This window comes from Arctopsyche grandis, chromosome 12, assembly GCF_051622035.1.
Source record: "Arctopsyche grandis isolate Sample6627 chromosome 12, ASM5162203v2, whole genome shotgun sequence".
NCBI classification, from domain to species: Eukaryota; Metazoa; Arthropoda; class Insecta; order Trichoptera; family Hydropsychidae; genus Arctopsyche; species Arctopsyche grandis.
In genome coordinates, this window is record NC_135366.1 from 28,774,321 (window position 1) to 28,794,766 (window position 20,446).

General features: G+C 30.1%; 1 protein-coding gene across 1 annotated transcript in view; it reads left to right on the forward strand.

The window, feature by feature from the left end:
- The first annotated feature begins 5,401 nt into the window (after positions 1–5,401).
- Positions 5,402–20,446, forward strand: part of LOC143920128 (neuropeptides capa receptor-like) — a 154,417-nt gene continuing 139,372 nt past the window's right edge. Inside the window, exon 1 of the mRNA XM_077442843.1 lies at positions 5,402–5,992. The gene's annotated coding sequence lies outside the window, so the exon portion shown is untranslated. The remainder of the gene's footprint in view (positions 5,993–20,446) is intronic.

Below are 20,446 nucleotides of genomic sequence, written 5' to 3' on the forward strand. Positions count from 1 at the left end.
GACGATTCAACGCCGACCCTACTTACTATAATGTGAAATACTATTACAATTTTTTTTTTACATAGGATATATATTAATAAATTATATAACTTACACACACATACACCCAGACGATAACACTATTATGCAAATGTAATTTTAGAAATTTGACTCTTTCATACCCTTCCGGTAAAATGTTACAACGCAACGAGTTTGAAAAAACATCATAAAAAAGCAAACCACTTTGAAGTCGATGAAAATATGATTCACGGAACTCCATCATCTACCCTTTTGAATACACCCCACACCCTATCGACATATTATTAGACGGCTCGAACCGCGAAAATCCCCTATCATTCAAAACTGAAAGAAGAAAAGTGTCGATGAAGAATGAAAAGCAAATTGAAAAGGAATGCTCTTTCGAACAAGTAGTAGTTCCTACGTTGCCGTCTCGACATTGAACACTTTCATACCCTATTGATTGTATCGCACTATAAATACCTTAAGTTCAGATCTGAAAATCCAATAAGATGAGAGTCTGAAATGGCAATGGGAAATAAAATACTTAAACCACCCACTAATGGAGAGATTTGTCGTAATAGCTAATTGGTTAGTGGCGTTTAAATTCAATGGTAAGTAGTGTACTGTCGATTATCCGGTTTTAATTTTGTTCTTATATGAAAATGATGTCCACCGATTGATTGCGACCGAAAACATGCGTGTTATTTGAAACAAATGATGTCACACAGAAATGTTTTTCGTTCCCTTTTTAAATGTATTTTACTATTGCGTCAATTCTTTCAATCGCTTTTGATCATCGAAGAAGTAACAAGTGCGTGTATTCAGAGCAGATTTTTTCGAACATACGTATCTTTAATTATTATCAATTATAATACTTTGTGTGTGAAATTATTATCTTTTCTATTAACTCGAAAATATTTCAGATTTACATACCTGTTCGAAATATAGTTAGAGGCGTTCGCGAGAGATTGTGATAGTTCTGCAGGTCCTTCGAAACGAAAAAGTATGAAAATGTCAAGATAAGAAGATTTGGTTGCAACTATACTCATATAGTTAAATAAAAAATGGGCAGAAGGAATACCAATTAGCGGTCAAATGTGTATGGAAACAGTCAAATTTTTCCATGAAAAATTAGGATTAGTAGACAACTTCAATGCTTCATCTGGCTGTATTTTTTTTATATTTTGGCAACAATAGTACTAACTATAGGTACTAACGGCCACACATCTGCTTAACTAAAAGCGCTTTTCTTAATAAATAATGAGTATTAAAATTATGAAACAAACATTTGTGTTGTTAATATGATATTATACCCGAAACCAAGTAAAATCTTGATGATTCGGATTATCCGTGTTTTTCAATTATCCGTGCCCTCCCTCCCCAGAATTAGCCCGGATAATCGAGAGTGTACTGTATGTAGTATGCTAATTTGACCTGTTGGTTTCATCAGTTTGGTTAGTAAACGCTTTTATTGGATTCATCAAAATATCCATGTTGTAACATCGAGAAATCACACGTAATATCACAATATAACTGACTGTCAACATATATTGAACGTTTAATATAAAATACTGACTAACATATAGACCATTTGTTTTATGTATTTTGGACATAAAATATCATATCATTATATATATATATATATATATATATATATATATATATATATATATATATATATATATATATATATATATATATTATATATATATATATATATATATATATATATATATATATATATATATATATATATATATATATATATATATATATATATATATATATATATATATATATATATATATATATATATATATATATATATATATATATATATATATATATATATATATATAGACGGTAATCTGTGTGTTTGTGTGTGTTTTAACGTAAGCCGAACATAATGAATGAATCGATGAAAAGCCTAAACTTTGTATAAATTCATTCGTCGAGACTTGCGGCGGTATCGAACCGGTGACCTCAAAATATCCTCTTATAGGTATACCTGAGTTCAACGGTCTCAAACACGAAGCCAAAAGTCGATTCTTAAAATGGCCCTTTTTTTAAAACGTTAATTGAATCTTTCGTTCTCGCCATATAAAAACACGTAATTATAATAATTTTATTTAGTGAGGTTTTGAACCATTTGAACCAAACATGCGTGGGAGTGTATACACATACACACATCTGAGAAGATGCACACACATTCATTCATAATTTCAACGTGGGCGAATGGCGATTTTTTACTATTAATACGCGCACGCACCTTTATATATATATATACTGTACATATATTTTAATTTGTATATCAATTCCTCTCCGAAGCCACACATTGAAATCAACGGACACAACACTATTTCATTATATTTACTGACTGATTTTCTATACTATGAATTTGCATGGGAAACAAATAAATCAACATGTGTATGTAATAACAGAGTGCTCGGCGTTGCTTGTGTGAGCAAAAGTTAAAATAAGCTTATTGTATAAAACTAAATGCATGTAAGCTTATTGTAAATCATATTAACAATTAGATACAACATAACTTCTTATTGAATACTTATCTCGCAGATCAAACTCCGTGAAGAGATATACTTTTAGCCGTGAAATGTCAGATCTGACATATTTGGCCAAAAATCAATATATATCGTGTATTACATTACATGAAGCTAGACGCCAAATTTGAAATTTATATATACATATGAGAGTTAAAACTATAAATATTTAAATATTAGAGATAACGAGAACCTATAGAGCGAATTTTATAAAATATAGAGTGAATTATAGGCGTTTAAACAATTAAAATGTGATATGGCCATATCAAGGCGAAAAAGTTAGAAGACACGGGAAGAACGCTTTTTAAACGTCAAGAAGGTCTACGTGCCCCGTTTTTAAAACGCGTTGTATACGATATTTTATCTCCAACGTAATGGCAGACGATACATTAACGTATATTGATGACCAAAATGAGCAATATGGCAAAGTATGAAAACGATCGGATAAGAGATAAAAATGACCACTAACACGAAAGCCATGTGAAACGTAAAGGAGGTAAATAAAAAAAGAGTAAGAATTTAAACTTTTTCAGGATATTTTTTGCAGTCTTATATACATAAGTTGGGTATAGATACATATGTAAATAGTATCTTTTGATGCGAAAGTTTTCACTGAGATGCTACGATGCAGATACTACGAGAGACAAATCTCACAACTGTTTCTGAGAATCTTCTATTAAATGCAATGATGAGATCAAAATAGCTTGATTTCGTATATTAACTTTGAAAGCGCATATTTCATTTCAAAATATGACTTGGTGGTTTTCTTTTTGCTACTAAATTTAATAAATTAACTTTATATCATAAAAAATATTCATTGAATTATTGATGTCAACAGATATGTATTTTTTCCAAAAAGGTTGTTTGATATTATTATTTTTTAGGCAATCAATAATTGGCTTGTATGCGTATAACGAAGGTATTGAACGAAAGTTATTTTGGATGAATAATCGTTTGGGTCAAAGGCTTATTAGATTTCACCGATCAAAGGTCTGGCCCTTAAAGTATGTATTATAGTGCGATTATACGAAAGTCGACGGGTGAACAATTTGTTAACAACCCAAATCAAAACTAATTATAAAATTGAATCAATTAAAACTTCGCCAATTGTAGGTGCATTTTTAATTCAAAGCCTTTTGATACGCTTTTGAGCTTTTGTCATATAAATATTATACTGCGATTTTTTCATGTATTTTACTATAGGAATTATATAGATTTATTAAATTAATTAGAACTATATTGCATATTGCACGTATTTGAATTTCACAATAATAAGTATTCGTTCATACAAATATGTGTGATTGATCGAAATTAACAAATACAGACACTTCAAAGAGATAATAAAATTATTAAGGATGTTAAATTATAGTTCAGATTTAAAGCATATATAAAAGTATTTCAAAGAGAAGAAATAATATAGGATTTAAATATAATTTGAAATATTTTTAGGCTTATTATTAATTCCTTAAATAAAAACATTATTCTATTCAACTTTTACTACGAAGTTTTAAAAGCTTATATGTAATAGTAAAATAATAATAAAATCTATTTTTTTCTATATTCATATGTATACATACATATATGTATATTATTAAATAAAAAAATTGTAAGAAGTCAATTTAAATAGTATTTCTTAAACCAAAGTTAAGCCTCTTATAAGCAATCTGTTTCAATGTTGAAAAAAATGACAGTTGATATCTGCGAAAAGCTTATTTATTATACGAGTATTTTGTAGAAATAATTACAAATGTACATATTGTATGTATAAAATGCACAGATATTGTATGTCTATTTTTGAATTTGTATCGAATGTAAAGTTTGTAGATACTGGAACAGTTAAGGTTTTTTCTTCTAAGGAATATTATGTAGTATACATAAATTACCTTGAAAGGAAAAACCTGAATTATTCCAACATCCAGAAACTTAAAATTCGAAACAAATTCAAAAATGGAGATACAATATCTTTGCACCAATCCATCGATATACATATACATATATAAATAGGTAGATATATTATACAAATTCGATTAAAATATATATACATTTTATAATATGTATGTATATATTTATATATGAGTTATATATTTTTTTTAATATATTATTGTATATATGTATATTTTTGTCTGGCCACAGTGTCACATTTAGGTAACCTGTGAATATACTGAATAAAATATATATACATATATGTATATATTTCTGAAGTTTTAAATGATTACATTAAAAAATGTAGTCATTAAGAAGTATTAGTAGACTATAGTAGAGTTTAAATATATAAATATTTGTGATCAAATTAAAAATGTAGTTTTTTTATTGATTAGAATGTTATATAATTAATTATTAAAAACAAAACCCAACAAAAGTTTAGTAATGATATTTATTATTTTACTCATTACGTATAGAAAGGAAAGCCAATGAAAACACATACGTACATAAATACATATATACACACATATGTAATTTAAATCAGAAATCGAAAAAAATACAATTTTGAACGTTGTGAATAAATATTAATAACTGTGTACGAGTTATATTGAAATTGGTATATTTTAAGATTAAAAGAAAAACAAAAAGGGTCTAAAACTGAAGGCGTATTTTCCCGAAACTTTTTTAAAATTTTATTCATAATATCCACGCGTTTAAATTTCAACATGTTTATCAAGTTCCATCCTTAAAATACTTTTTTTTGTAATTGTATCAAATTATAATTCATTATATATTATTAATTATAATTTGATAACGCCCGCAGCGTATTTTCCCCACAAAACAAAAGCCATAGACAAATCCGGTCAGAATTATTCTCCGAACCCACGCAATCTTATTGTATAATATTTGAAACGATTTTCATTGTCAAAAGTTTCGTTAACCCGAATAGATATGTACATCAACATCTGCCATTCGATCGTAATATAATAATAATCTAATTATAGATCGCATATAAGGTTAAATCTGTACGTGAACGTTTTCCTCTCAGCGTATTATACGTACATAGATCTGCTGGAAAATCGTTGCACGCACATGCGTTATGCAATTTAGAGCATTGCATTGCACTTGAGCATCTCTTCATATCCACATATAGATATACACGTATAGGTAAATGGCTATATGAAGATGTGAAGGCAAACTGGGCACCAGTTTGGCGCCAGTTCTGCGACGCGATCCGACTCGAATGGACGTGGTTCGCCGGCCGCAGATTTTCCAACTTTAGGAAAAACTAATGGGAAATTCGACGCGAGGTTCACGCGGAAAATGCACCAAATCTCCGTGCTTCCTTTGAAATTGTTTCACTGTAAAAATACTTGAATTATATGATGAAATCGTATTCGAAACGACACACGTTCAAGATTTCAATGCGAATGATGGAAATTATTCAATTAGGATAGTTGTTTGTGAATTTTACGCTCGAATGGTTGTGTGTTATGTTTTGCAACTTTCATGTGAGTATATTCATTTTTATTACCATTTATACAAATTGCAATAAGAAAAGTGTTACACTTATAACATTATATATATGTATATAGCTTTATTTAAAAACAACACACAATTCAGGTACATTTTCCAGTTGACCAAATTTAATTTGACTATTATGTACATTGAATGTAAACACAAAGAAATTTTTGATTATACATACATACAAGTCGATCATGTTTATTCATCATTCTTCTATATGTTTTTTATTAATAAATCAATTTTGCTCGGCGTTTCTGAGGCGAGTTATAATTTGAAAAATTACAAGAAAACACAATTTTTTATATCTGTGACTAAATACGAACCAGTTTAGGTAGAAAATATAATAATATTCATCAAAATGTCCATTTAGTAATGTTAAAAATTCGCTCACGTGATTGGAAATCATTTTACTATCCGTACTCAAACAATAAAATGAACTGTTTATTTCAAACAATTTATTATATACTAGGTATTAATAACCGGAAAAATTTTAAGTAATTATATATATTTATTTATTGATTCACAAATTTGCCATAGTGACTTTACAGATCAACTCCAAGTCGACACTATGGTTATATAAAAAGGAAATTAATTATTATTATATTATAATAATATTATATATTAATTAAAAGACAAATATGGATAAAACAAATATAAAAATACAAAATTGTAAAAACATGAAATATAAAAATACGAAATTGTAAAAACATAAAATATAAATTGTAAAAATAAAAATATAAAATATAAAATTGTAAATACATGAAATATAAAAATATAAAAAACATGAGAAATAAAATTATATTGAAAAAGAATAATATGAAAGATAAATATATAAACATATGAAACATAAAAATATAAAAATTTGAAAATATAAAAATGTAAAAATATGAATATAAAAATGCAATATGTTACAAGTTGCTACGATCTCAAACTAAACAGTACCTCAACCAGATCAGTATATTTTAGATTAAACAGATCCAATCCAATACATCTCTGATCTTTCATCGTTTATTTACTGACCGCTTAATTAATTTACATACATAAATTTAAAGTTAAACAGGACTTCATTCCGACGTATTTCGATGAGCACTTCATTAAAAATTTATCTCATAAATTCAGGAAACACTCAAGTTAATCGTCGCATAATTTCTGCGTATCTAGTATGTAAATTTTTTCGGCAAAAATCACCATTTATAACACTTCTATCAAAACATTGCTTATGAAATATTAAAAAAAGGTTGTTTAAAGAATTTTTTTATATACGAAAGTGTCAAAGTTTTCAACCCAATTTCCGACGAGCGACGGATGGAGGAAGATTGTCGTTTTATTACATTATATTATAATGCGATTTCAGGTCTTATACCGGTTGATTATTATCCCTTTGTTTGATCACGATGTTGTATATAATGTGTTGATATTAAAAATGATAAGATAAAGCGTGATTCGCGTGGGACCGATCACGTGTCACTCACAATTTGGGTCGAAACGTTAAAAAGTATTATTCACAGCAGCCAAGTAATTCAAATATACGATTAAACTGAAAAAAAAGTCATCTCAGCAGCATTTGTATTGAGAAATATTTAAATTTACGTCACGTTTAATGCTATAGCGCTAGCGGAAAATCCGGGAAAATCGTCTGCTTAGTAGCTATTTCATCCCCCATACAATTTTATTATATATTAAGATAGTTTTCCGATATTTTTTAAACATTTTTCGAATTGCAGAATCAACTCTGTTCGGAATAATTATTGACTCGTATAAATGTGTCTTACATTAGCCCGATGAAACCGTTGCTAAAAGAGCCAATCGAATGGAAAAAGCATTGTATTGATGCTAAAGAATAGATTTTTCACATCGAACGAACATTCTTGCAAAGATTATGACGATTTCATTTCTATAATTAGAAAAAAATCTGTCAATCATATGAAATAATTGATACAAGGATCCCATTTCAAAACGGTAAAGTCAATCGTTTTAAATGAATATTTGCCGTAAGTTAAACGATAACCTCACTCTTATTACATCTAGAGTATATTAATTAATCTTTGATAGTCAAATGTTAACTTTGAAGCTTAATTTGAATACTAAATTTAGACTTTATTTGATCATCGATTATACAGCATATTATAAATACTCAAATTATTACCATGTTAATTTCACACGCTGAAATATTACACACATATATGTATATTTACATAGATGAGGAAGTGCCCAAAGGTATTAGTAGTCAGATTTTAATATAACATCCCCTTTGAATATGAAATCTATTTTACAAAAAGAAAATCTGATTCTGGCGAAAACTGTTTTAATGCTTCAAGAAGGTTTTAAAGCGAATTATTCATTTTTTTAATGTGAGTAATCAAACGATATTTTCAGTTTGAAGTTTTGAAACAGTTATACGAAGAAAAATGTTTTTTGATTTTTAAACGCTTTTTATTATTAATAAATTATGTTCACAATACATCTTATATCTATTTTAATAGCTACTGATCTACTGATCATTTTCTATTTTACAATTTTAATTTAGTTTGGTTAGTAATCATAGTATTATATTATTCTAATGTTAATGTACAGCATAATAGGAAAAAGAGCTCAAAAACCTATTTACAAAGATAAATCGTTGAATTGTGTCAAACATTTGAATGGTTCAAATACACACTTAAAATACCGTTATAATTTTTAATTGCAATTCTTTTAAGCTCTCTATTGGTTCAATCTATCGTTTTGGAACGTTTTTCTGTTCCCTTGAATTAAAAAAATACTGAAAGGAATAACGTTTCGTAGGCAAAGAAGAGGTTAAAAAACGATGAATAATTTAAAGGGTTCTAGAACTGTTTAGAGAACTGAAAAAAAATACTAAGACAAAGGAATTATGTATAATGAGTAATAAAGTAATAAGGATGATAAAACTATGAAGGTGTTTTATCGAATAGCCAATTTATAAAAACAAAATTCCAGTGACTTTTTGAAATCACGAGAGACGAACGTCGCGTTGTGTTTTTCATATAATTCAATGAAATTTTGATTTTGAAAATGCTAACGAGACATTTTGCATTATCAAACGATTGGGATTGCTAAACGAGGCTTAAAAGGTTCGTTAGAGTAATGGGTTTTATGCGTGGTAGTAAAATTGAAATTTATCGATGGTGGAATTGATTAAATTTGTATCGAGTTGTGATATTTGCTTGATTTCGACGAATAAAAATTGCAAAAAGTTTGACAATTTTCGCGTGCGTTTGTGATCTCGTCTGGGATAGCAGCGGCTATCAAATTTACATTCGTACGAAAACACACAGGTGAGATTGCGTTTAATTTTTGCCATTACTTTCAGGTGTAAAAAAATCGACGTTGCGTGAAATCTGACGCAAATTTATCGCTCGAAAGTGCGTACGAGGAAGAATAATGTGCGTTCGGTTTTATATTTATTTCATCTGTTGTGTTTTCATTTTTGGAAAATTATTTTTCCCATTAAGATAAAAATATGTACATCTACATAGATGTGATTGTTAGAACTTTGTTTTTACGGTTTATTGAAATTTTACTTCAGCAGAGCCTTAAAATATTTATTGTTCGAGCTATTCTTTCAATTGTTTACTTGTACTTTTTTGTCGCTTTAATTTTACCTATCAAAAATATGAAAGCTTTTGATGAATTAAATACAGTAATTGAAAACGAAACCGTTTCTTTGTATACGTTTTTTAATAATCTAAAAGACTTTTATATTAAAATATCACACAATTCATTTAAAAGCGAATAGATTTTATTAGTATATGTATCACTTTTTCCATTCGAATACATTTTTCTTTTTCAGTTTTTCGTAAAATATAACATCTTGATGCTACTTTCATAATACATACATACATACGTTTATAAAATAGGGATTAAATAATTTAAAAATTACATCTTATTTTAAAAATCGTGTTCATTTAGGATTAATTACATATCTTATGAAACTTTTATTTATAAATAAAGCAAAGATATGACTTCATCCATATATTAATAATTCATGATTGCAATCCAATGTATAATATGTACAAACATATGCATATACATAAAATCATATGAGGACAAAGAATATTTTTTTCTTTTTGAACTTCATTTCGTATCGAAGAAAACTTTCTTATGTTTTTTTAGTAAACTTTTCGCATATTGTGTTTTTATTGTTATTGAAAAAAGTTATATAATTCAATGTAGATTAAATCACATCAAATGTATTAACAAACAAGTAATCAATATTAATCGAACTATGTACTTCGAAAGCCTACACTGATAATTGATAGTTTCATATTGCATTATTTAATAACTATTCATAATAATTGGAAGATATTGAATTAAATTGGATGTCTATGAAGCGTTTCGAGATCGATTCATTCAAACGAACTATTATTTATTTATTTATTTATTTAATAGTTTTGGACCATTGTGGCATTACAGGAAGAACCTAATGCGCCACAATGGCCTACATTTGAAAAATATATAAAAACATGATATAAAAACAAGTAAACTGTAAATAAAGGAAAAAAGCAAAAGCAGAAAACATGGTAAAATAAAATTACAAAAAAAGTAACAAAAGGAAAATAATACATCATTCAGAGAGAAAAAAAAAATAACAAAAGTGTAAAAATTAAAAATAAAATCCATAAATCCCATTCTTTGTTTACACTGATCAAAATTAAAATAGTATATAAAAATGTACAAAAGAGAAAGAAAAAATAAAATAAAATAAAACAAAATATGAATAAAAAATAAAATCACAGCGAGGCCCAAATGGAAGAGAGTAGATTAAGATTCCACTCATTCATCACATTCAAATTAAGAAAGTAATGATGAGCGCAGGTTACCAGATAAATATGTTAAGATAATATCCGACAATCTACGCTCCCCAAGGTGGAAAATATCACATTCAGGGACAGCAGCAACGATTTCATTGAGAAGTCGAATAGCTCTTGGAATAGGAGCCATTCGAAAAAGAACTGTGCGAGCAGCAGGTACAACCATTAAATGATGATGTCTACCACGCACATAATTATTAGGGACATAAAGTCCCAACTGTTCCAGCAACAACGGGCATGACGTATTACCACGCAATAGCTGGAGAACGAAACGAATTAACGAGAAGTTTCTCCGAAGTTCAAGGGAATTATACCCAAGCATGCCCAAAAGGAAAGGAGTAGGATAGAGATATGGGTAGTACCCATACTCTTTCTTATAAAGAAAACGAAGAAATGCTTTTTGCACTTTTTCTATAATAAGAGAGTAGTTTGCTTCGTGCGGATTCCACACAATTGCATTATACTCTAGCTTACTTCTAACAAGCGAGTTGAAAAGCAAGCGAGAAGACAAGGGGTTGGAGAATAATCTAGCATATCTCAAGACAAATCCAAGTCGACGAAAGGAAACGTCAGCGATTGTCTTGATGTGGTTGTGAAAGGTGAATTGAGGATCAAAAGTGATACCCAAGTCGACCATTGATTCCACGCGCTTCAACAATACGGATCCAATGGAATATCCGTGACAATAGAGCGAATTCGCACGTCCATAACTCATAATAGCACATTTACTAGTATTCAGTTCAAGCCCTAAACTGGAACTGAACTCTAAAACAGCGTTAATATCAGCTTGAAGGAGAGAGGCTTGCCTCTCATCCTTAACAGCAAAGAATAGTTTAACGTCGTCAGCAAACAAGAGACATGAAGCATTGCGTAGTACTTTTGGGAGGTTATTAATGACTATTGTAAATAGTAAAGGGCCTAAGGTGGACCCCTGAGTTACACCAGATCGCGTAAAAAATGAAGGAGATTCATAAATACCATATCTAACAAATTGCTTCCTATCACTAAGATAAGAAGCAAAGAGTTTAAGAAGACGTGGAGAAAAGCCCACTTCAGCTAATCTGATCATAAGAGCGTCATTGTTGACAAGATCAAATGCTTTTCGAAAGTCAAAGTAGGCTACATCAACTTGTTGTCCACGGTCAACTTTTGTACATATATGTATAAGATTAAAGTAACGATAAATCTTATATGCTTTTCAATTATAACTTGTTAAATAATTACATATATATAATAAATGATCAGTAAATAAAATTCAATCAATAAATAAAATATATTAGGTAAATAAAGTCAATTCAATGGGATACTAGGAAAATGTTCAATACTTGTAAAAAATAATGAGATATGTATGTGTATACTTACATACATATACATATACTAGCAGCATAGAATAGTGGTTAGCATATTATGCTTTCAAGCGGAGTGGTCACGGTTCGATTCCCACTAGTAGCTGTTGGCTAGACCTCGGTTTGTAACTCCAAGTCAGAGTTTTCAGAGTTTGCCAATTTCTCTGATTTTCATCGAAACACCTGTCAAATTGGAATTTCCTTTCCAATCTCTCCTAGAAATCTCAAGTTATTCAGCGTCTTGATTTTCGCCAATTTCTATAATAAAATGCTGCAAAAGTTTTTCCATAGATGTCACTATAAAAATGTCATATATAAAACGTCTTGTATTAATTGTATTATTGTATAGATCTGTATTAGTACACTCGACGCTTTGGAGGGATCTGTAAAGGCGAGTGAAATAAAATATATATATCGATGGGTTAGTTGGTCAGTTTTATTTGACATTTTGTATGAAGTTCTGTTATACATATGTATGTACGCATTACTTATTTATTTATTTATTTTATTAATTGAAAAATCAACAGACAGGATGTACAGAGATAGGTATAAAAAAAACAAAAAGTAAATAAATAATATATGTAACATCCGAGTCCAATAATAGATTTTTACAAAAATTAAAAATGATAAATATAAGGAAAACTAATTAAAAAGTAAAGAATAAAGGCATGACAAAAATGTGTCTAATTTTGTTTGAACAGTATCCTGTTTTTTTTCTCTACATATTTCTTGGTAGCATGCGAGATTTTCTGCGAGGTTTACATTTTAAAATCTTTCACTGTCTGGGTCCATCATTTCAAACTTTTGTATTCCTTGATTAATTAAATTAAAAGCAGGAGCCATTTCTTTCAATACAATTTTTTTCAGTGGTTCCGCAGATGTGATTGATTCATTTTCATCAATATCCTCTTCTGCAACCATTTGAGTTTCAAGATCTAATAATTCTGCATTGGTTAGATCTTCTGAATAATTTTCAAGAAGTTGCTTGATGTCTTCGTTATCTACGACCAATTGTAGACGTTCACTAAATTGTACGATTAGGTTAGTAATATCCTCGACATTTTATTCTTTTTCGTATATGGAAAGAGAAACGGGTTCAAATCGATTGGTGAGTTTTTTCCATATTCCGTACATACATGCTGAAGTAACTTCTTTCCATCCCTTATCTATATTTCTTATAACATAAAGGATATTATAATTTTTCCAAAATTATTGAAAAGTTTTTCCTTCTTCTATTGCCTTGCGCAAATGTAATTTTTAAATAATGAGCTTTAAGAGACGCAATGGAATTCGCTTTTAAATCTTGTCATCGATCCAAATCACTAGTAATTTTTCCATTTGTTGAATGGGTCTGAGTCTTTTTTTATTTATTATTTTAGATTTGATTGACAAGGACCCTTTAACGGCTTTACGAGTTTTTTTTTATCTTTTAAAATAGTGAAGAACGTTGAATTTGACAGATTCTAATTATTTGCCAAGTCCATCACTTTTTTACCACTATCATATTATTTTATCACTTCAAGTTTAATTTCTAAGTCTATCACCTTTCTCTTTTTTTAACAAGAGTTTCTTTATCAGTCATTATCCCGTTTCTTTATCACACATTATAAATGTTCTTATAAATAAAAATTTGAGCACTTATCAACACGAAATTGAGAAAATAAACATCCTAAAACAATACCGAACAGTTATGTAACAAACGGTAACGACCGCATGAGTTTGCGACTGGTGACGAATCCCAAAGGAATGAGTCGTAACTTAATTTTTAAAACTACTGCGATGTTTAATTTCTTTCGAAAGAGAATTCCCCGTTTTCATAACTCACATCCGCTTGAGATTTATCAATCAATTTTTGAAAAATAATTAATTAATAAAAAATATATTATTTTTTTTCGGTCGTAAGTGCGAACCGTCGTAAGTCGAACCGTCGTAAGTCGAGGACTACCTGTATGTTCTTATATATGTATGTACGTAGTTAATATTTATTTATTTAATTTATTATTTATAATAATAATAAAATCGAAGGGTTGTCGATTCTTCTCTTTAATACTCCAATGCAATATTTGGAAATGGCAATAATTCTTTTCGAAGATAGTGAGTCAAAGCCTAGCATATCTTGTAAAAAGGCAGTGGGAAATAAATAGGGGTAATATTTATATTTCTTCATATAAAGGCATCTACGAATTTTTTTTTGAACTGTTTCTATCAAGAGAGAGAATTTATTTTCAGTGGGACTTCAAATTACAGACCCAAACTCCAATATGCTCCGGACAAGCGAACAACAAAGTAACACCATTATACTTAGATCTTGGAAGTAGTGAGAATATGATGAATACAGGCTATTTGATGGTAAATTCAGTATAAAATAGCAGAAAACGGCGGTCTGTATTTCTGAAAATGAAAGGAACACGCAGTTTTTCGAGACTTGGGTATATAACATATGTATTTGTATGATAATACACAAAATGCATTGATTTTACATACATTTTTCACATATATCATATGATATGCGAACACGAGTGCATTTTCTAGCTGCTTTTACAAGTAGCACTTTACAAATGGCGCATAAATTCGCACACATACATGTGAAACAAAATACCTAAATAAAAATCTGCATCCGACGTGCGCATTTTAAGGAAAACATTTTCCCGCCGCGCGGAAAAACTACCAAGCAATTAACAGTTTGAGTGAAACTCGTTTAAAAATTACACGGCGTATTTCACAAACTCGAAATCTAGCTGTCGTGTAATCAAATTACAACGGAGACTTCCGGTCGGGACGATCCCTTAAGGACCGGGGCGAAATGTCATTTAGGCCCTAGGACCTTTATTGTGGGCACGTCTAGTGAATAATTGCAATTCAGTTAATTGAATTTAAAAGTGCGCCATTTCGTGCACACTATCGTTATGACGAAACGTTGAATCTTTCCGGGTAATGTCGTTTTAATTATATTCCAACCGTTGAATGCAGATTTTACGAGTGCTGGCGGTTGTATTATGTATATTAAATATAATAAATTATTTTTAATTACATTTCTGACAATGTTCCATTCAAGCATTGCGGTTTTCTTTTAATAAATCGGAGTGTAATTTAAAATGTCCACTGCAGAAAAATCTTAGCTTCATACTATTATGTATATAATGTAAAGTAATTAATTGATTTCAAGTCTTCATATTGAAAAGTTTAATGTGTACTTAATTGAAAAATAATATTTTCAAATAGATTAAAAATAGAAATTTATGTAGATTAATTATGGAAGAGTTCGGAGTTCGAAGATCGAAGCGCTCCCATAAAAATGCGTCCGGGCAACGCCAGGCAAAATCAAGAGTTTTCTATATGTATGTATATAAACACCAAATCGGATGTGGTTGGAGTTCTGAAGATTTTATATCCTTTTGAATGGAGTCTGGAGTCAAATACGTTTTACGTGAACATTCTCGAGAAACGCCGAGCAAATGTGTTTGTCAGAGATGCACTCCGAAAGTTTACATCATAAAGCTAGTAAATTTCACATTCTATGTTACATATTATTCTGTAGGAGGGTTTTGAAAGGGCTTGTAACTTAGGGTCGATGGGATTCAATATAAAAAACCACCCGGGTAGCGCCTGTAATGTGTGTATTTTCGCTATATAATTATATAGTTTTTAATATATACATATGTATGTATGTAAGCGCCAAGTTGTAAGTCGTTTTGAAGTTTTTAGATCAGTTTGAATAGAGTCTCAAGCCAAAGGTGTTTCACGTGAAAATGCTCGAGCAACGCCTGGCAAGTGTGTATATCGCTGATGTTATCCGAAAGTTTACATCATAAAACTGGCAAATTTCATATTTTCTGTCATATTATGCTGTAGAACAGTTTTGAAAGGGCTTGGAACTTAGGGTCGATGAGTTTGCATATAAAAAAACGCCCGGGAATGTGTGCATTTTCGCTAAATAATTAGACAGTTTTCAATATATACATAAGCGCCAAATTATAAAAAAATAATTATATATTTTCAATATACATATAGTCGTTAGAGGTCTTTGAAGTTTTTAGATCGCTTTGAATGGAGTCTCAAGTCAAAGGGCTTTCACGTGAAAGTACTTGAGCAACGCTTGGCATGTGTGTTTGTCGGGGATGCAATCCGAAAGTTTACATCATAAAACTGGTAAATTTCACATTCTATATCAAATAATGCTGTAGAACAGTTTTGAAAGAGCTTGGAACTTAGGGTCGATGGGTTTGCATATAAAAAACACCCGGATAGCACCAGGCGTGTGTGTATTTTTGCTACATAATTTTCAATATATTATATAAGTCGTTAGAGGTCTTTGAAGTTTTTCGATCGCTTTGAATGGAGTCTCAAGCCAAAGGAGTTTCACGTGAAAATGCTTGAGCAACGCCTGGCAATTGTGTTTGTTGGTGATGCTATTCGAAAGTTTACATCATAAAACTGGCAAATTTCATATTTTCTGTCATATTATGCTGTAGAACGGGTTTGAAAGGGATTGGAACTTAGGGTCGATGGGTTTACATATAAAAAACACCCGGGTAGCACCAGGCATTGCGTGTATTTTCGCTAAATAATTAGACAGTTTTCAATATATAAGCGCCAAATTGTAAGTCGTTAGAGGTCTTTGAAGTTTTTAGGTCGTTTTGAATGGAGTCTGGAGTCGGGTACGTGTGTTTGTCGTCTATGCAAATCGACAGCTTAGAACAAAGAACTGAAAATATTATATAATATATCATATTTTACCATAGATGGGTTTTGAAAACTCTTAGAACTTACAGTTGATTGGTGTCCATACAAAAACGCCCGGGCAAAGCTAGCCATTTATTTCTCTTTGTCCGCTATTATAATTCGACAGTTTTCAATATATAAATGCCAAAATGAAATTGGTTTCATTTCTGAAGATTTTAGATTTAGTTTTAAATGGAGCTTGGAGTTCCGTGAAAATGCTCGAGCAGTGCCGGGTAAGTGTGTTTGTCGGATATAAAATCTGAAAGCTTACATCATAGAACTGGAAAATTTGGTATTCTATATCATATTATACTATAGATAGCCGGGTTCCGAAAGGGTTTGAAATTTTGGCTCCCGTATATATTAAAAACGCGACATATGCGTTTGTCCGCTATGCAATTCGACAGTTTTCAATATACATAGAAACGACAAATTTCGTAAACTACGTCATGATGTCTTTAATTTGATCGAAGACAGGCTTTGACAGAGTTTGCAGTCCTTTGAAGGTTGTTTTACTCGGCTTTTATCTATACGAGTAACGCCGGATTTTCATCTACTTATCGTCTACTTTATAAAGATGAATACATGTTTGTTTTTCTGCTATGAAAATCAATAATATTAATAGAGAACTACCAGATTTGATATATGTATTAACTTATGATACTTATACATGAGACTAAAGTTATTTGAAAAATTTTCGCTTGTCTCTTTTCAATTTAAATTCAGTGCTTTTTCAACGCCAACCCCATATTAAATAAAATGGAGAAAATTGAGATTTATAGGAAGTATATTTTATATATGTATGACTGAATTTGTCTAAACTTTGTTATTAGAATCGAGCAAAGTTTGTAGCTATGCTTTCTAACTTTCTATACTCGCTGAAGATGCACTAGCTTTTGAGTCAAAGCAGTAAACACATACATACATATGTATATGCATTTGTAAATTTATTAATTATTATATAAAATAGTTTTAAAATATATTGTAGATTATTTTATAAAGGTGATTTTACATAATGTGTACCGAATAAATTTTTCACTATCATAATCCAAAGAGGATGATTTTATATGAAATAATTTTAGAATATATTGAATTAAAATTCATTCAAGAGCTAGTTTTCATTTCAGCAAATTGTATAAATTAATATGCAATTAATTTTGCCGTTTGATTGCTATTTTATGACGCTGTATTTCCGATCTACGTTCCAGGTGTGCCAAATGATGATTCGATTATCATTATATTAGAATTAAATTAATTATAACATTTCAAATATAATTATTGGAAAAATGCTCACAAATCCAAATGAAAATAATTCATCGTATTAAATCGATTATTTGAAATTGAATTTAATAATTTATTTAACATTTTTTATTTAATTTATCTGTACGATATTCAGAGTTTGTAATATTCGAAGCAAAACTTAGAAGTTCATTCATCAAAATGTGAGATATTTCAACGTCACTTTTCGTAAGAATTTTCGCGAGTTTTCCCCAACCTTGAGCAATTTTTCGCACTGACACGAGCAGACTTTCCTTTTCCGGGGTCGGACACAATAAAAAGTGACTCGACGTTTTTCGGCCCGAAGATAAACAGCAATTTTAGAGTTTTCCAGAGGTTTGATGATTAAATATATAACTACAATGGAAATATATGTATATGTATGTAGAAAAGTGACATGCTTTCGGTTTGATTGTACGTAAAAATATTCGTATTGTATTTTGATTCAAATGGTGGAAACAATTGCAAAGGGATGAATCGAAATACTTCTAAAAAAATATGTGTTTGCGAATATGCGTTCAGGTTGATTTCTCTTGGGAGGCTTTTCCTGGAAAAACGCTGACGAAACCTATCGTGAAATATCTCTTGAAATATGTGTGCGCACATTTTTCATCTTTGCGGTTTTCGTACAATAAAAATAAATAAATAAAACGTCAAAATGTAAATCAATTCTGAAGCTCGCAAGTATACAAAAGTATGACTTGTGATTAACGATCTACATATTATATTTACATATAATATAATGTAATTTATAAACATTTTAATTCTAATAAGCAAGTATTAGATGTAACTTTTAACAAATTGAATTAATTACTCGGATGGTTTTCAACTTTTGGGTTTAACGTACTCTTATATAATTGCGAGTCTGTAATTTACTTATGTATAATTTTAATTACTAACTCGAAAGGTGTAGGTTAATGATCTTAAATGAGCGACTTTGAAATGTAAAACGGTGTATTTAAATTACAAAAACCTCATGTTTGACTACAATAAAAAAACAGAAGCATTAAATGATACTAGATTATACGAAAAATTAAATGATACTTAATCACTAGATGATAAATTCAACTATAATAATACGTCTAAACAGCAAAAACATATTTTTACGCACTTTGACACTTCGTTTCATAAATCGATTGGATAAAAAACGAAAATATGTCAAGCATGTATAACATTTTATGTAAATTGGATATCGATACGGAAACATATTTTATACGTATGTATTATATTATAATGGCAATGATGATGATGATGGCGATACTAAAGCTATTACATCACATTTTTACGACATGTCGTAATCCGATACACAAAACGGGTAAATATTGTGAATTTACATACACGTGAATTGATTTATCGCCGAGAGTTTTCCACATTTTCACATTTTCAGCGCTGAATTTCCACATGAGGTGAGTGTAAGCTTTCGTTTCGCTCGATCTCGTCCAGATTTTGCTGTGCAAATCTGTATTGTGAAACTTTCAACATGCACTTTCAAAACTCTAGACTATGTTAGTATAATAATTCATTTTAAATGTACTATTGCAGAAAGGATACGAGAAAGAAACAACTGTATTCAAAATCTAATACAATTAATTTAATATATTGTAACGAGGGACATGAGAGAGAAAATCCGCAGTCTAAGTGCATTCGTAAATTATAATCCACATATAAAGGTTCGTTTATACCAGCACAGCTCAAACAGCTCAAATGTAAACAGCAGTACGAAAAATATAAGTACATTATATATGGACACATTCATATGTTCCGTAATATATGCGTGGCGTGGACTTTACAGCAGTAGTCGATACGATCCATTAATATTATGCAGCAGTACATGTCACAGTAACGTGTCAAGCAAAATTGGTTTTCTTAGTGCATTCGTGGTTGAACAATAGAGACCCCGGATTAGGCTAACGGGACTTAGTAAGTACCCGAATAAAGAATAGGCTAAAGTTTTCACAGACTTTACTTGCCTAGACAATATACACATTAATGGATCGGGGTAGCTGTGCTGTGCAACTTGTCCTTGATATGGACACACGCTAGATCAGATTATTCTGGAGTGAGCGGTGGTTCCGTGTGGACCTTTCGAATCGTTGAATAAATGCTGTGAAGCGACTTTGACCTTTCACTTGGATCCTGAACCCACACCTACGTAACAATATTATTCGTGCTTTCGAAAAATGTGTTAATTTTTGACGTAATATTTATTTGAAATTTGCATCAACTTGAAAGCAATTTCCGAGTGCTCGTATTAAAATAAGTA